This window comes from Gopherus flavomarginatus, chromosome 2 (genome assembly GCF_025201925.1).
Source record: "Gopherus flavomarginatus isolate rGopFla2 chromosome 2, rGopFla2.mat.asm, whole genome shotgun sequence".
Classification (NCBI taxonomy): domain Eukaryota; kingdom Metazoa; phylum Chordata; order Testudines; family Testudinidae; genus Gopherus; species Gopherus flavomarginatus.
Window position 1 is genome coordinate 84,647,863 of NC_066618.1, and position 18,428 is coordinate 84,666,290.

Genomic DNA, 18,428 nt, shown 5'->3' on the forward strand with positions numbered 1-18,428 from the left:
CCAGGCTTAAGGTAAACTATATTTGGTATAGCAAAACTTTTATAATCAAGAGAAATATTGAATATTACTCTGGAAAACTTTGTCAATATTTGTTTGACTAACACTAGTAGGACTCTCCTTGAAAATGCCTTTTTTGTTTTGACATTTTCTTTCTGCTCCTTTGGAATTTAATGTTGCTAATCAAAATACCACTTCATCTGGCTTGCATTAACCACAAATCAATGTAGGTGTCAGAAAAAACAAACAGCCATACTAATCAATTTAAAATAAACAAATCAATTCAGAATCCTAGCCACCTTCAAATAAAATGAGACAGAGTTAATTATCTATCAACTTTCCAATTAATTTCTTTTAAATTAAAGTTTCATAAAAAAAGATATTTTATTCCTAGCTGATGAACACAATTATGTTTACCGACAGGGTCATCTTTAAGGTGGTAATGGAATTTCATCCAGGTTGAAACTTGGGTTCATGTGCGAATGCTGCAGTAAATTAGTATGGAGATACTGTACTGTTAGAGGTGTGACTCTTTATATGAGGTGCTAATCTTAGGTCCTTTTCCTAATTTTCTGGTGGCTGTCCAGGATAGGAGTTAAACATTTTATAGCATCACTGAAAGAGAATAGAGGACAATCTCTATTGTCCTCTCTTCAGAGAATATTTCTTCATATTTTCTCTTTTAATAGAAGAAATTTATATGCTCATGGCTTTGTGAGCTATTGTTGAATGCATAATAACTATTGTATTTGGTCACTGCACTGCACAGGGTAGGTGACCATGACAGAAAGGATATCTCTCTCTTAATTTGATGAAATGGTTTGGGATACAATCTTGAATATGAAAGGAATTATATGAAACCAAATTATTTTTTATGAGCGCAGAAAAATATCCTAGATTTCTGAATTTGGCTGATGAGTAAAACAGCTTTCATTCAAAAAGAAAAAAAGCTGAATTTATAAAGTAGTATAATCATTTTAGGTATATTAAAAATTGAAAGAGAGAGGGAAAGAGAAGAAAACTGATGACTATAATAAAGTTTTAAAATAGGCCACATCATACCTCGTCAGCCAAGTTTTTGTATACTTTGGAAGTATACTTTTGTGGAAGTATATTTTGTTCCACCCATAAAAGGGCAAACAAAAACACACAATATAATCAACTAACCAATCAACTTCTGAAACAAACTAACTGCAAAAAAACTGCAATAAACAATAAATTAATACAATTAAAAACAAATAAACAAACAGTAGCCCTACCCCAGAGTTTTACCCCCAAACAGTATAAAATGACAGGGATTCCACAAAGTCCACTAAGGCCTTTGCTATTGCTATCAATTTTCCATAAAAAGCACTCAGTTACTATGGTGATGCACTGCAGTATTTGATGGAACAATGGAAAGAAAAGAAAGAAAGAAAGAAAGAAAGAAAGAGAGGCATTTTTGATGCACTAGTGTAGAACTAATGGAAATGAGTAGGCACCCTAAATGGCTGTGCCAGAGGCTAGTGAAGTGGCTCTCTGTCTTGCAACGTGGAAGTGATGTGTAGTGGGCATAATGAGATGCTGGTATTGGGTTCACACACAACAGAAATCCAGAAGGGTCAAATCATTCACACAAAGGATGCTGCAGGCCCATGTCCAGCATTTAGGGAGTTTTAGGAGACCTAGATTTAATTCTGTGCTCTAAAGACCTTTGACAATCTGGCCCTTATTCTCTATCCCCCAATTCCCTATTTGTACCTCCAAGGGGTGATGCGATGACAAATGCATTAAAAAGTGGGGATGCTCTCAGACACTACAGTAACAGAGCCACATAAGTAACCAAGATAGATACCAAGAAATGTCAATTTGCAGGCCAACTTCATTGGTGAGAGGTTTTGAAATATCCATATAATTAATCAGTTAGAAATTAATATAATTGTTATGTTGAGGTTGAGGATTCCTCCCCTCATGTTCCTGTTGTGCTTCAGCACATTTTGTCCAAGAACTTATTCCATAATTCAGGATATACCAAGTGGAGCAGAGAGAGGAAAGCTACTTATAAGTGACTGGTTCTTCAAGTAGATTATTGGTACAGATTTACAGTCAGAAACCTCTGGGAGACAGTGACTGCTAGAGTCATATATGTGCCCCCTTGCAGATTCAAACACTCAGTGCCAGGTTTACATATAAAGTAGGGCTGTTAAATGATTAAAAAAAATTAATTGCAAGATTAAAAAAAATAGCCACGATTAATTGCGGTTTTAATCGCGCTGTTAAAAATAATTTAAATATTTTTGGATGTTGGGGGGAAGTGTGTGTTGTGGGGGGAGTATGTGTGTGTATGTTAGGGGAGTGTGTGAGACGGTGAGTGTGTGTGTGTGTGTGTGAGACAGACAGTGTGTGTGTGTGTTGGGGTAGTGTGTGTGAGTGTTCCTCCTGGGGGAATTCAGCATAACTGCGCATGTGCAGAATTCATGTCCCAGACAGATTTCTGTGTTTCCCTGCAGAAAAACGACTTCTGACAGGGAAGCCGCAAGAGCAGTCATGCGCCACTCCCCAGCGGCACAGGCATGTTGGTTCGGATGCCTGGAACAGCCGGTAGAGATGAAAATGATCAAGCATGTGAGAGTGAGAGTGAGACACAGAGACACTGCATAAATTTGTTGACTAATAACTAGAAATAAAGGGTCAAACTTAGCTACATTACTGTGAGATGGGGGGAGGGTTTGAGGATTTCCTCCAATGCTCCCCACTCCCATTCTCCATCCATTGTATTGTGGTTTAAATAAATTGCGAAAATAATTGAAACCAGTGTGATTACACTGTAACTCCTCACTTAACACTGTAGTTATGTTCTTGAAAAATGCAACTTTAAGCAAAAAAATGTTAAGCGAATCTAATTTCCCCATAAGAATTTATGTAAGTGTGTGTGTGTGTGTGTGTGTGTGTGCGCGCGCGTGTGTGTTAGGTTCCAGGGAATTTTTTTTCACCGGACAAAAGACATTGTTTAAAACTTATATTGTATATGTATATAAACAATTTAATACTGTACTCAGCAATGATGATGTGAAGCTTGGTTGAGGTGGTGGAGTCAGAGGGTGAAAGAGGGTGGATCATCCAGCTGCTCCTCTTGCTGTTCTTTCCAAAGTGCCCAAGGGTGCTTAACTCCTGGCTCTGCTCCAGGCCTGCCCCCACTTCACCCCTTCCTCTAAGGCACCACCCCCTTCCCATCTCTTCCCGTCCCTTCTCCACCCCCGAGCACACCGCGCCTCGCTCCTACCCCCCAGCTTCCTGAATGCTGCAAAACAGCTGATTGCTGCGGGGCAGGAGGTGCGGGGAGGGATGGGGAGGCTGCGCGCCGCATCATCACTCCTCCCTCCTCCCCCCCGCCCCCCCCCCGAGTCTCCTGAACACTGCAAAACAGCTGATTGCTTTGGGCGGGAGGCACAAGGAGGGAGGGGGAGTTGCTGATCTATGGCGCTGCTGGCGGGCAGGAGGTGCTGGGGGTGGTGGAGGGGAGCTGATATGGGAACTGCCGGCCCACCCTGGTTCCAAGCCCCCACAGCCAAACAACGTTATAAGCAAACATTGTGCAACTTTAAATGAGTACGTTCTCAAGCAGATCAGCGATGTAACAATGAAACAACGTTAACCAGGACGACATTAAGTGAGGAATTACTGTATTGTGTTATTTTGACAAATAAAATATGCAGAATTTTAAAATATTGTGCACAGAATTTTTAATTTTTTGGTGCAGAATTCCCCCAGGAGGACAGAGAGAGAGAGAGAGAGAGAGAGAGAGAGAGAGAGAGAGAGACAGAGAGAGAGAGAGAGTGTGAGAGAGACTGTGTGTGTGTTGGGGGAGTGTGTGAGATAGGGAGAGTGTGTCAGATGTGCTGGAACATTTTGTATAGTGGGGGTGCTGAGAGCCATTGAACAAAACTGTAAACCCTCTATATAATGGAATCCACTTCAAGCCAGAGGGTGCGGCAGCATCTCCAGCACCCTTAGTTGCAGTTCTTATGGAGTTTGTATGTTGTGGGGAGTGAGTGTGTCAGTGAGCTGTCTCTGTAAGAAGAGCACTCACCAGCCTGAACGTTTTTTAAGACAGCATCAGAGTCCAGCAGATCCCACTCTGACTCAGAGACAGCAGCACAGACAGGCTCCCTGTCCCTCACCCCAGCTCAACAGAGACCAGGTACATAGGAGAGGGATGGGAACACCCTAACATCAGCCTCCTGCCCCCCACTCTGCACAGCAGACAGGAGGATCCTGGTCCTGAGCAGCCTGGAGAGGGACAGCTCCAAGGCAGCAGGTTCAGGGGAGTAGGAGGAGCAGCTGCTGCAGATGGCAGCAGAGCAGTGGGGGGAGGAAGAACACCCTTGCTCTGGAGGTGCCCCCTTGAGCACGATGCCCTCATGGTGCTCTACTTTATAGTAGTTAACAGACAGCCTCAGGATTGAGGGGTGCACCTTTGTACTCCACATCCTGAGCAGTGTCAAGCACATCTTGGAATCACCACAGAGTATCTGTGAGAAAGGGAAAAGAAGAGAGTTCTGTTTCCACACTGCTAAAGTGGTCAGAAAGGAACTGGTGTAGAGTTTGGGCTGTAGCTTCTTAAATAAATGGACACCAAATGAGTGGATTTGCAAGGAAGCATGAGCAGGGCCCCAATAATCTCTGATTTTCAGAGGGTTCTATCTCACGCCTAAGAGGCATGCACATCCCAGAAATGAGCAAATACTATCAAAACTCAAAATGTACATGGGACTCTGGCAAAATTTCTTATAGTCAATATGGCCATTAGTACATCTTGACTGTAGCACGGCACTGCAGGGCCCTCTTGGCTCCCACCCCTGCTATGCTGAGAAAGTCACTTGGAGACCCTGGGGTTCAGTAACCCCTGGTGCCATTTATTTACAGGTTGTGCTCCCATCACCTTTTCACCATACACAGCTTAGGTTCGAGTGTCTGCGCCCAGGAGGGAAGAGCTATCACTGCTTCCACTCCCTTGCTCCTCCCCCTGGCTTTGTCCCTCCCAGCCTTTTATACAGTCCCAGGCTAACTGGGCTCTCAGCTATCTCCCATTCACCAATTAGATGCAGGTTTTCTCTAGCCAGCTCAAATTTACTTCCCTTAAATGGGAGCTGGTGTGACAGAGGGCTGAGTCAGCAGTTCTTGCCCAGCACCCTGTCATACTGACCATGTACCCTCAGTTCCAAGATGGCATGTCTCCTCATGATTTTTAGCTGAGATGCCCAGGCAGGTTCTTCCACATGTGCTTCCTGCTGCCACATCCACACTCAAGCCTGGAGAGCAGGGATCCAAAGAGACCCCCACTTTTGCTGCTGTTTCATCTTATTGCAGCCCAAAGTAGGAGCTTTCTGCAGCATGGCTGTACAGGTGGCAACACTCACTGTCTCCCTCAGCTTCTCTCCCCTTTCCTTACTGGTGGTCTACGCCAGGGCCGGCTCCAGAGTTTTTGCCACCCCAAGCGGCGGAGGAAAAAAAAAAAAAAAGCGGCGATCGCGATCGGTGGCTGCTCCACCATGCCACGTTCTTCTTAGGCAACAATTTGGTGGCCGGTCCTTCCCTCCGAGAGGGACCGAGGGATCCGCCTGCCAAAGATCCAGATGTGCCGCCCCTTCCCCTTGGCTGCCCCAAGCACCTGCGTGCTCAGATGGTGCCTGGAGGTGGCCCTGGCCTACGCAGCCCTGTCCTCTTCTGCCACTGGCACTCCTCTTCACTTTCTCTGTTCCACATGTGAGCTGCTAGAGTACAACGTATCTGTTTCCATTTCAGTTTTCCTGCTGTGGCAAATGGACAAGACCAGAAGGAGGACAAAGAGTATTTTAACAAAGAGCTTCTGTGAGCCATCTCCAGCTGACCTAAGTTGACTTGCATTGACCTAATTGTGTGTGTTGTCTACACCAAAATTTGTTTCCTGCTAACATAAGCACACTGTGACAGTGACACCTCCTCCCCAAGCGATGAAGAACCACAGTCAACCTACTTAGATCAATGGGGTGCGAGCGTAGACACTGTGTCTCACCCTAACAGTCCTCCAACAGCTGTCTCACAGTACTCTTGTCCCTGCAACAGTGTCTGCTCCAGTAATAATTTTGAACTCCACTGCCCAGGGGTCACAGAGACCAGAAACTCCTAGATGGACTCTTCCCTGGAGCAGGCAAGAAGTCTCGGATCTCCTCAACCTGTGCAGAGAGGGGACTGAGAAAGCATGGCTATGGAACAGCTATTAAAATATTGACATCTATGTACAGATTACACAGGGAATGCTGAAACTGGGGAGTGACAGGATCAAGCAGCACTGTTGCGTGAACACAAAGACTCTTTGCCACTGCTACCGAAAGGTGAGGGAGGGCAACAAGAAATCTGGTGCAGCTCTGCAGACTGACTGCTTTTACAATGAACTGTATGCCATACTTGGCAGTGACCCCCTCCCCCAAATTTGACTGTGGACACTTCACAGGAGCCCAAGGTGGAGGCCCCCACTGTGAATAGTAAGAGGAGGTGTGGCAACATGTTGGGAGACTCAAACCATGTCAGGAGCTGGTTGAAACTTCACTGGAGTCAAGGCAGTCCCACTAGGTGAGCACAGATGAGCCCACTAATGATGAAGAACGGTGCGTGGGTAAGTGCGTACATGCATTATTCCTTATAATCATTTTTTCTTTTTTATTGCCCAAAACCTAATCTCCCTCGCCCTTCACCCAGTCCATCTGCAGTTTGTTTGCACTCTAATTTTGTTGCCTATATCTCTGCACATCACAAAGTTCTTTTTAGAAACTCAGAGTATTTATTAATTTACACCAAGGGTTCATAGCAGGAAGCGATAACCCACTTGTATTTAATCAGTGAACACAGGAGGCACACTATTTCCTAAAAGCATCGGACAATACTGTGATGGGTTCGGTCACAGAGATCCCCTTGGGACTGTCACCTGATGTGCTGAGCCTACCTCTGAGCCCGTTTTCTCTGCCAGTTTGGGCCTCCAGAACCCTGCTTTGTTGAGCAAGCCTGCTGTGACACAGACCCAGAGTCTACACCATGCCCCCAAAGCTGCAGCCTTAACTGAAAATAGCTTAAGAAGTGTTCCTGTCTACAGCTCCAGACACCCAGCTCACAATGGGATCCAAACCCCAAATAAATCTGTTTTACTTTGTAAAGCTTATACAGGGTAAACTTAAATTGTCCGCCCTGTATAACACTGATAGAGAGAGCATATGCACAGCTGTTTGCTCCCCCAGATATTAATTACTTACTCTGGATTAATTAATAAGCAAAAGTGATTTTATTAAATATAAAAAGTAGGATTTAAATGATTCCAAGTAATAAAAGACAGAACAAAGTAAGTTACCAAGCAAAATAAAACAAAACACACAAGTCTAAGCCTAATAGAGTAGGAGACTGAATATAGGTAAATCTCATCCTCAGAGATGTCCCAATAAGCTTCTTTCACAGACTAGACTCCTTCCTAGTCTGGGCCCAAACCTTTTCAGACCAACGTTGTGGCTTATGGCCTGGGTCCAGCAATCACTCACATCCCAGAAGTTACAGACCTTTGTTCCAGTTTCTTTTAGGCATCATTTTGGGGTGGAGAGGTCATCTCTTGAGCCAGCTGAAAACAAAGTGGAGGGGCTTCCAGGGCTACTTATGTTCTCTCTCTTGTAGGTGAAAACCCCTTTGTTCTTCTGTGCAAAATCACAGCAACAAGATGGAGTTTGTAGCCACCTGTGCAAATCACATGTCCATGAATGATTCAGCTTTTCACAGGCTGACACCACTGTTTATATGTTAGTTTGAATGTTCCCAGGAAAGCTCAGATGTGGATTGGTGTCTCCCAAAGTCCATTGTCAGTTAAGTGTTTCTTGATTGGGCACTTACTCAGAATAGTCCTTACTCAAGAAGCTGACCAAATGCTTCACTGATGCTACTTAGAATCAAACACATTGAAGTACAAGTACATAGCCAATATTCATAACTTCAAATACAAAAATGATACACACATACAGACAGCATAATAATAACCAGCAAATTACAACCTTTCCATAGACACCTTATTTGACCTCCTTTGTACAAGATTTGGTGCAACTATAAGACCTTGGTTGCCACAATGATCTATACGGTCACAGTTCATGTCAGTAACATCACAAACACTACTGTTGCGGACTATTAAAATGGTCTTTTAAGGCCCCCCTCAGCCGCATAGCTTCACAATTGTTTCTTCCAATAGCTCTTGTATTTAGCTCTTCAAATTCTGCAGACAGCCAGTCCATCTTGCCCCTCCACCCTTGTGGTAGGTTTTCCATCTTTGCCTCACAGATATAATGTAGGACACAACATGCGGCTACAACAGTGTAAACAATGACCTTTCAGGCTGTCAAAAGAACATTCAACAATCATTCTGCACCTGCCTAGCTGGCAGCTAAATCTTTCCTTGGTGCTGTTAAGATAGCAAGTGTTTGGCTTCACAAGCAGGGGAGCAACAGGTAGGATGGGTCCCTTAGAATCACAATTGGCATTCCCACATTACAAGTAGTAATGTGCTGGTTGGGGAAGAATGTCCCTGCTTGCAGCTTTCTGAAAAGTCCTGTGTTCTTAAACATGTGAGTGTCATGTACCTTTCCTGACCAGCTCACCTTGCTATCAGTGAAGTGACTCCAGTGATCCATTAGCGCTTGCATAACTATGGAAAAGTATCCCTTTCTGTTGATGTGCTGTGTGGCAAGGTGAGCTAGTGCCAGAATACAGATAAGCATGTCATCAATTGCCCCACCATAGTTCAGAAACCCCACTGTTGCAAATCCATTCACTGTTTCCTGCATATTACTGAGAGCCACATTCCTTTGTAGCAAAAGATGCTTAATGACCTTACACGGTAGGATGACAACAGCTCCCACTGTGGATTTTCCAACTCCAAACAGACTCCCCACTGACTGAAAGCAATCTGGCATAGTGTAAAATCTCCCAGCTTTCATTTTGATGTCTTTGTGTTGAAGGTCTGAGGTGAGCTCAGCACACAAATCCAGGAATGTGTCCTTTTGCATCCAAAAATTCTACAGCCATTGCTCGTCATTTCAAACCTGCATTACTATGCGATCCTACCCATCAGTGTGCGTTTCTCGGGTCCAGAAGTGGCAATCCACTGCGTGGAGCTTCTCCATGAATGCCAGCAAGAATCTGGATTTTATTTTTTTGGGCTGTGTCCATCAACAGCCAGGAATTGTGTTTGAAAATCTCCACATCTTCCTTGTTGCATTCCTGGTTGTAATAGTACTAGTTCAAGTTCTGTAAATATAGGAGAATTGCGCATCCTCTACTAGCAATGCTCATGAGGGGGTAATGGATCAATATTCATATCGCATATTCCCTGTCAGTATCCAGCCTGGGGAAGCTGATGATCCAACCAGTGGACCAAATTCCGTGTTAAATCATGGTCACGTGCCACTTGGAGCACACTATGCATGCACTAAGAAGAAGAACGCTCATGAGAACTGCATTGAGCTGTGCGGGGTCGATGCTTCCACTAGAGCAATGGCAGAGAATGAAAAGTGGCTACAAATGACTGTGGGAATTTTAAAAAATGGCATGAAAATTATGGGATGTAGAAAGTGGCATGGTAGGAATTTGACCCTTAGCTCCCAGAAACCCCTGGATGAATCACTGGTACCCCAGAAAGCACTGCAAAAAATGTCCCACAAGGTACTGAGCTGGACACCAGCACTGGGCACTAGGATGCTTACCTGTGGTGAGTATGCACAGTGAAGATGAAAGCACTAAAGTGTATACTTGCAACTGAACTTTGTAATATAGACATGGTCTTAGTCACAGGATGTAGGGGTGTGAGAGATGGGATGGAGTGCAAAGGTCAAGTTATTGTCTATGAGAGTGCTCTTTCCTAGACATGCTCTAAACATAACTGTATAAAGCCACTGAAAAATGCATTTGGGTAAAAAAAATATTAATTTGGGGAATAGACCCAATGTTGCAGATTCTCATGATTTTAGTGTGAGTTTGCAATATTTGGTGTTTTTGTTAAAGCCCCAGTTCCTGGAGTCATGTGATCACATGAAACTCTCAGCTTTCTATTTTTTTTTTAAAAAAGTTTCTAGTCCTTATGATTGTAAAACAGAGCTCAAAAACATAATCAAGCATACTGTACAGGCTCAAAACTCTGAAGCTAAATAACGAACCCATATATCTCTATATCATTATTTTTAAGTCCCTCTCTCATGACTTTGAAAGGCTATGGTTGGCAATACTGTAGACCACAAATATAATTATCTGAAAAACACTACACATACCAAAATATAGGGCTGATTTTATAAATAATCCTGTTAAAATAATATTTTCACAAGCTTAAGTACAACATTAAAATAAATACTATACACAATGGTGGACAATTAAACCAGTAAAATCTCTTGAATCAAAAACAAAAACAAAAACAAAAACCCTTATGGGGTTCCTGACATTTCTGCCTTTGAAAACTGTCCCTTTAATTTACTGATCCATAGAGGTTTTTTCTCCTATTCTCCTCCTTCCTGGTTTCCCTAAGGTAATTAAATACAAAATCCTACTTTAAAATATTGTTAAGGGTTGGGATTGTTAAGGCACACACTCCAGCTATAACTCATGCCATTGTGTCTTTTTCATTATTATTTTTACACAATGCTTTGTGTTATGGACCAAATATCAGGCTAAACTTCGAATTTCCCATTTTTTGTCTGCTTAAGCCAGGCTCTCAGCATTATTTCAGCCTAATCTTGTGCATTTAATGTCTCCTTTTAAAAAAAGTTTTGTTTCTGCTAGTGTTCTGAATACTTCATATAAAAATGATACTGCACAGAGACATATTCAGATGATGTCACCACTACCAACCAAGAAGAAAATAAACAGTCATAACTGCACGTCTACACAATACAAAACCTGTGGTCTCTCTGTGCCCCTTTTTCACCAGGCTAAATTATAACAAACCTAATACAACTATCCAATAAAAGTTGGTCCCTATCAAAGCGAGGTCTGCGATCTTTCATGTGGGGAGATGTCCGAATACACCCTGTTTCTGCTTGTAGGTAACCACTAAACCCACTGACCACATCAAGCTGAATGAGTCATTCTTATTTTTTGATGGTTTGCACATAATCTCTGAGTGGCTGCCTTAAAAGTTAACGCTGTGAAAGTCTCTTTCTAATGAAGATATGGCATAGGCTGTCAAGACATTTTGGCAAACAATCCCTCTAAATAAATAACAACTCCTCTGCACTGAAAGCATTAAAACAGTAAATGAATAACAATCAACAAAATGAAAAAAAGATAATTCAGTGTAATTATATAATTTTCTGAAAGAGTGCTAAGCATTGGGCAAAACATGAGCCACAAACAGACTTCATTTATAGATAAGGAATACAAAACAGAAAACATGCCAATATGAAAAACGTTCCATTACAACTAGAGCTTAAAAAATACACTGAGGACAGAAGAATTTTGATAAGGTCACAAAGTGATTTAAAAAAAAGACTATTTGAACTATAACATTCCATAAAACACAAAATAGTAGCATTTCTTTCAAACTACAGGAGATACCCATTACCACATTATATTAAAAATCTCTGCTTAGAGATTATCAATGATTCAAAATCCATGATCCTATGGTATATATCCTACATTGTATACGCACATATTATTATATTGTTACAGTGTTTGACCAAAGTTTGAGGCCCTGTGGGTTATTTCCACCAGGAGGAGAAACTGATGATAAAGCAAGATATTTCTGATGCAATTTATTTAATTTATAAAAATTATGCATAAAGTCCTGTTTCCCTGCACACACCATGAATCAAGCAGGTACCCTAACCCTAGGGCAAGGAGCCAAACCCCTATGACCCCTATTCCTAGGGAGGGAGCTGTACCCATAGGAACCCTAACGCTAAGGCAGGAAGCACTACCCATAGGAATCCTAACCCTAGGCCGGGGAGCCCAATCCATAGGAACTCTAATCAAAGGGTGGGGAGCCTGACCCATATTAACCCTAAGCCTACGGACAAGAGCCCTACCAACTGGAACTCTAACCCAAGGGTGGGGAGCCCTACACATAGGAATCCTAGGCCTAGCTCCAAGTGCCCCACCCACAGGAACTCTAATCCCAGCTCCAAATGCCCCACCCAAAGGAACCCTACCATTAGAGTGGGGAGCCCCACCCGCAGGAACCCTAATCCTAGCTCCAAGTGCTCTACCCATAGAAACCCTAAACCTTGGGCTGAGAACCCTACCCCTATCTCCAAGTGCCCCACCCATAGGAACCCTAACCCTAGGGCGGGGAGCCTTACCCATAGGAACCTTAACCCGAGCTCCAAGTTCCCTACCCATAGCAACCCTAAACCTTCATTGTTCCAAGCCTGCCTTTTCAATCAGTATTCTGTGTCTTGAAAATGTTTCTCTTTCTATTAGGGGTCCATCACCCGCATTTCTGTTACTATTTGCTAGAACGTAAGAACATAAGAATGGCCACATTGGTCAGACCAAAGGTCCATCCAGCCCAGTATCCTGTCTACTGACAGTGGCCAATGCCAGGTGCCCCAAAGGGAGTGAATCTAACAGGTAATGATCAAGTAATCTCTCTCCCGCCACCCACATCCACCCTCTGACGAACAGAGGCTAGGGACAGCATTCCTTACCCATCCTGGCTAATAGTCATCAATGACTTAACCTCCAAGAATTTATCTAGTTCTCTTTTAAACCCTGTTATAGTACTAGCCTTCCCAATCTCCTCAAGCAAGGAGTTCCACAAGTTGACTGTGCGCTGTGTAAAGAACTTCCTTTTATTTGTTTTAGACCTGCTGCCCATTAATTTCATTTGGTGGCCCCTAGTTCGTATATTATGGGAACAAGTAAATAACTTTTCCTTATTCACTTTCTTCACACCACTCATGATTTTATATACCTCTATCATATCCCCCCTTAGTCTTCTCTTTTCCAAGTCCTAGCCTCTGGGACCCGTTCCAAACCCCTAATCATGTTAGTGGCCCTTTTCTGAACATTTTCTAATGCCAGTTCTTTTTTGAGATGAGGAGACCACATCCGTACGCAGTATTCAAGATGTGGGCGTACCATGGATTTATATAAAGGCAATAATATAGCCTCCGTCTTAATCTCTATCTCTTTTTTAATGATTCCTAACATCCTGTTTGTTTTTTTGACTGCCGCTGCACATTGCGTGGATGTCTTCAGAGAACTATCCACGATGACTCCAAAATCTCTTTCCTGATTAGTTGTAGCTAAACTAGCCCCCACAGGACCGGCGCTAGGGTTTCTCGCGTCCTAGGCGCACGGCCATTTCGCCGCCCCCCGCGCTGATCCTGCAGCTCTGGTAAAGCTGCCGCAGGCATTCCTGCGGAGGGTTCGTTGGTCCGTGGCTCCAGTGGAGCTGCTGCAGCCGTGCCTGCGGGAGGTCCACCGGAGCTGCGCGAGCAGCCGACTGTCCGCAGGCATGACTGTGGCAGCTCCACCGGAGCCGCAGACCAGCGGACCCTCCGCAGGCATGCCTGCAGCAGGTCAACCGGAGCCGCCTGCCACCCCCCACCCCCCGGCAAAATGCCGCCCCCCGAATAATCCTGGCGCCCTAGGCGATTGCCTAGGCTGCCTAAATGATAGCGCCAGCCCTGAGCCCCCATTATATTGTATATATAGTTGGGGTTATTTTTTCCAATGTGCATTACTTTACATTTATCCACATTAAATTTCATTTGCCATTTTGTTGCCCAATCACTTAGTTTTGTGAGATCTTTTTTAAGTTCTTCACAGTCTGCTTTGGTCTTAACTATCTTGAGCAGATTAGTATCATCTGCAAACTTTGCCACCTCACTGTTTTACCCCTTTCTCCAGATCATTTATGAATAAATTGAATAGGACTGGTCCTAGGACTGACCCTTGGGGAACATCACTAATTACTCCTCTCCATTCTGAAAATTTATCATTTATTCCTACCCTTTGTTCTCTGTCTTTTAACCAGTTCTCAATCCATGAAAGGATCTTCCTTCTTATCCTATGACAAATTAATTTACATAAGAGCCTTTGGTGAGGAACCTTGTCAAAGGCTTTCTGGAAATCTAAATACACTGTGTCCACTGGATCCCCCTTGTCCACATTTGTTGACCCCTTCAAAGAACTCTAATAGATTAGTAAGACATGATTTCCCTTTACAGAAACCATGTTGACTTTTGCTCAACAAGTTATGTTCTTCTATGTGTCTGACAATTTTATTCTTTACTATTGTTTCAACTAATTTGCCTGGTATTGATGTTAAACTTACTGGTCTGTAATTGCCAGGATCACCTCTAAAGCCTTTTTAAATATTGGTGTTACATTAGCTATCTTCCAGTCACTGGGTACAGAAGCTGATTTAAAGAACAAGTTACAAACCATAGTTCCGCAATTTCACATTTGAGTTCTTTCAAAACTCTTGAGTGAATGCTATCTGGTCCCAAAGACCTGTTACTGTTAAGTTTATCAATTAATTCCAAAACCTCCTCTAGTGACACTTCAATCTGTGACAATTCCTCAGATTTGTCACCTACAAAGGATGGCTCAGGTTTGGGAATCTCCCTAACATCCTCAGCCATGAAGACTGAAACAAAGAATTCATTTAGTTTCTCTGCAATGACTTTATCGTCTTTAAGTGCTCCTTTTGTATCTCAATTGTTCAGAGGCCCCACTGATTGTTTAGCAGGCTTCCTTCTTCTGATGTACTTAAAAATATTTTGTTATTACCTTTTGAGTTTTTGGCTAGCTGTTCTTCAAACTCCTTTTTGGCATTTCTTATTACATTTTTACACTTAATTTGACAATGTTTATGCTCCTTTCTACTTACCTCCCTAGGATTTGACTTCCATTTTTTAAAAGATGCCTTTTTATCTCTCACTGCTTCTTTTACATGGTGGTTAAGCCACAGTGGCTTTTTTTTAGTTCATTTACTGTGTTTTTAAATTTGGGGTATACATTTAAGTTGAGCCTCTATTTACGGTGTCTTTGAAAAGTGTCCATGCAGCTTGCAGGGATTTCACTCTAGTCACTGTACATTTTAATTTCTGTTTAACTAACCTCCTCATTTTTGCATAGTTCCCCTTTCTGAAATTACATGCCACAGCACGGGGCTACTGGGGTGTTCCTCCCACTACAGAAAGGTTAAATGTTGTTATATTATGGTCACTATTTCCAAGCAGTCCTGTTATAGTTACCTCTTGGACCAGATCCTGCACTCCACTCAGGACTAAATCGAGAATTGCCTCTCCCCTTGTAGGTTCCTGTACCAGCTGCTCCAAGAAGCAGTCATTTAAAGTATCGAGAAATTTTGTCTGTGCATTTCGTCCTGAGGTGACATGTACCCAGTCAATATGGGGATAACTGCAATCCCGCACTATTACTGAGTTCTTTATTTTGATAGCCTCTCTAATCTCCCTTTCATCATCACTATCACTGTTCTGGTCAGGTGGTCGATAATAGATCCCTACTGTTATATTCCTATTACAGCATGGAATTACTATCCATAGAGATTCTATGGAACATGTGGACTCATTTAAGATTTTTATTTCATTTGATTCTACATTTTCTTTCACATATAGTGCCACTCCCCTCCACCCCCGCACGACCGGTTTTGTCCTTACGATATATTTTGTACCCCAGAATGACTGTGTCCCATTGATTGTCCTTACTCCACCAGGTTTCTGTGATGCCTATTATATCAATTATCAGAGGGGTAGCCATGTTAGTCTGGATCTGTAAAAAGCAACAAAGAGTCCTGTGGCACCTTATAGACTAACAGACATATTGGAGCATAAGCTTTTGTGAGTGAATACCCACTTCGTCTGACGTGGATATTCACCCACAAAAGCTTATGCTCCAATATGTCTATTAGTCTAAAAGGTGCCACAGGACTCTTTGTTGCTTATTATATCAATATCCTCTTTTAACAGGAGGCACTCTAGTTCACACATCTTATTATTTAGTCTTTTAGCATTTGTGTACAAGCACTTTTAAAACTTGTCATTGTTTATTTGTCTGCCTTTTTCTGATGTGTCAGATTCTTTTTCTGTGGATGTTTCTCATCTGATCTGGCCCATATTTTATCCTCTTCCATCCTCTCCTCCTGACTAAAACCTAGAGAATCTCTATCAATAGACTCCTCTAAGAGAACTCTCTGTCCAATCCACATGCTCCTCTGCAGCAATCTGCCTTCCCCCATCTCTTAGTTTAAAAACTGCTCTGCAACTTTTTCAATGTTAAGCGCCAGCAGTCTGGATCCACTTTGGTTTAGGTGGAGCCTATCCTCCTGTATAGGCTCCCCCATCCCAAAAGTTTCCCCAGTTCCTAATAAATCTAAACCCCTCCTCTTTACACCATCGTCTCATCCACACATTGAGACTCTGAAGCTCTGCCTGCGGAACTGGAAGCATTTCTGAGAATGCCACCATAGAGGTCCTGGATTTCAGTCTCTTTCCTAGCAGCCTAAATTTGGCCTACAGGATGTTTCTCCTACCCTTCCCTTATGTCATTGGTACATACATGTACCACGACCACCGGCTCCTCCCCAGCACTACACATAAATCTATATAGATGCCTCGAGAGATCTGCAACTTTCGCAACAAGCAGAGAAGTCACCATGTGGTTCTCCCAGTCATCACAAACCCAGTTATCTATGTTCCTAATGATCAAATCTCCCATTACTAACACCTTCCTTTTCCTAATGACTGGAGTTCCCTCCCCTGAAGAGGTAACCTCAGTGTAAGAGGATATCCCAACATCTTTCAGAAGGAGGGTCCCAACTATGGGAAGGTTTCCCTCTGCTCCCATTGACTGCTCTGCTTCCCTGGGCCTTTCATACTCCTCAACAGTGGAGGGGCTGTCTGACTGGAGGTGGGACAATTCTACAGTGTCCTGGAAAGCCTCATCAACGTACCTCTCTGCCTTCCTTAGCTCCTCCAGTTCTGCCACCCTGGTCTCCAAAGCCCGTACATGGTGTCTGAGGGCCAGGAGCTCCTTGCACTGAATGCACACATACGCCACCCGCCCACACGGCAGGTAATCATACATGCTACACTGAGTGCAATAAACAGGACAGCCCCCACTCTGTTGCTGTGCTTCTGCCTGCATTCTCTCCTACAGTTACCTAGGTTAATGATAGGGTTTTTGTTTAAATCAAGGAATTTTTATTACAGTTTAGTGTAAAGGTTTTAAAGAATGGCAAGTGTACCTCACCCCCTTCCCACTCCCTTCCCAACTCCCTCGCTGACTCACTGCTTTATAAATCCTTGGCCTTCCTGATAGCTCCGCCCCCTGACTAAGGCTCAGCCAATGAACAGAGGCTTCTAGATTTCAAACCTTGTTTAGAAGCTCACAGCTTCTAACTGCCAGCCACAGCACACAGTACTTCAAACAAAACAAAACAAACAAAAGCTCAGCTTTCTAGCTGCTTCTCCCCCACATTCCACCCTTTCTCTCAGACAAACAGATAAAAAGAGTTCCACCACCAACCAAAGACTGCTCCTTGCATTTGACACCTCTTGGGCTTGTTTCCAAGTTTTTCCATGTGTCTGTGTTTTGCATGCTACTTCTACAGTTTCAACCACTTCTTTACTTTTATCTTGAATAAAAAGTGGCTATTATGCTCAATCCAGAACAACAAAATTTAACCCAACCCACAATATATTTATATGTAATACAGATGAGAAGAGGGAACAAGGATCAAATTTTCTTCTCTTCCATCACAGGTTTAGGACTATTTGTTAGAAACATTTTCTGGCCCTGAAGAAATTTGCACTGGCGAGTTAAAAATTTTTTAAGTCCTGTGGGTCACGCAATAACCTCCTTCAATTCCTTCTGTAAAAAACTCTCTTTTGCCTTGATGTCTACAAAAATCTTGACAACAATTAGACTACTGAGACCACTGATTATCATGCTGACCAATATTGTCTCATTGTTTCCTTATACTCTCCCATCAGTGTGTCTGTCTCTTGTCTTATACTTAGGCCTGGGATATGTCTACACTATGGGATTAGTCCGATTTTACATAAACCGGTTTTGTAAAACAGATTGTATAAAGTCGAGTGCACGCGGCCACACTAAGCACATTAATTCGGCGGTGTGCACCCATGTACTGAGGCTAGTGTCGATTTCAGGAGCGTTGCACTGTGGATAGCTATCCTATAGTTTCCACAGTCTCCCCAGCCCATTGGAATTCTGGGTTGAGATCACAATGCATGATGGTGCAAAAACAGTGTCGCAGGTGATTCTGGGTAAATGTCGTCACTCAATCCTTCCTCCGTGAAAGCAACGGCAGACAATCATTTTGCGCCCTTTTTCCCTGGATTGCCCTGGCAGACGCCATAGCATGGCAACCATGGAGCCCGTTTTGTCTTTTGTCACTGTCACCATAT

The 18,428-nt window shown here is 43.1% G+C and overlaps 1 protein-coding gene across 8 annotated transcripts in view; it reads right to left on the bottom strand.

Moving 5' to 3' along the window:
• Nucleotides 1-18,428, bottom strand: part of ULK4 (unc-51 like kinase 4) — a 440,534-nt gene that overhangs the window by 92,310 nt on the left and 329,796 nt on the right. The window lies entirely within an intron of this gene.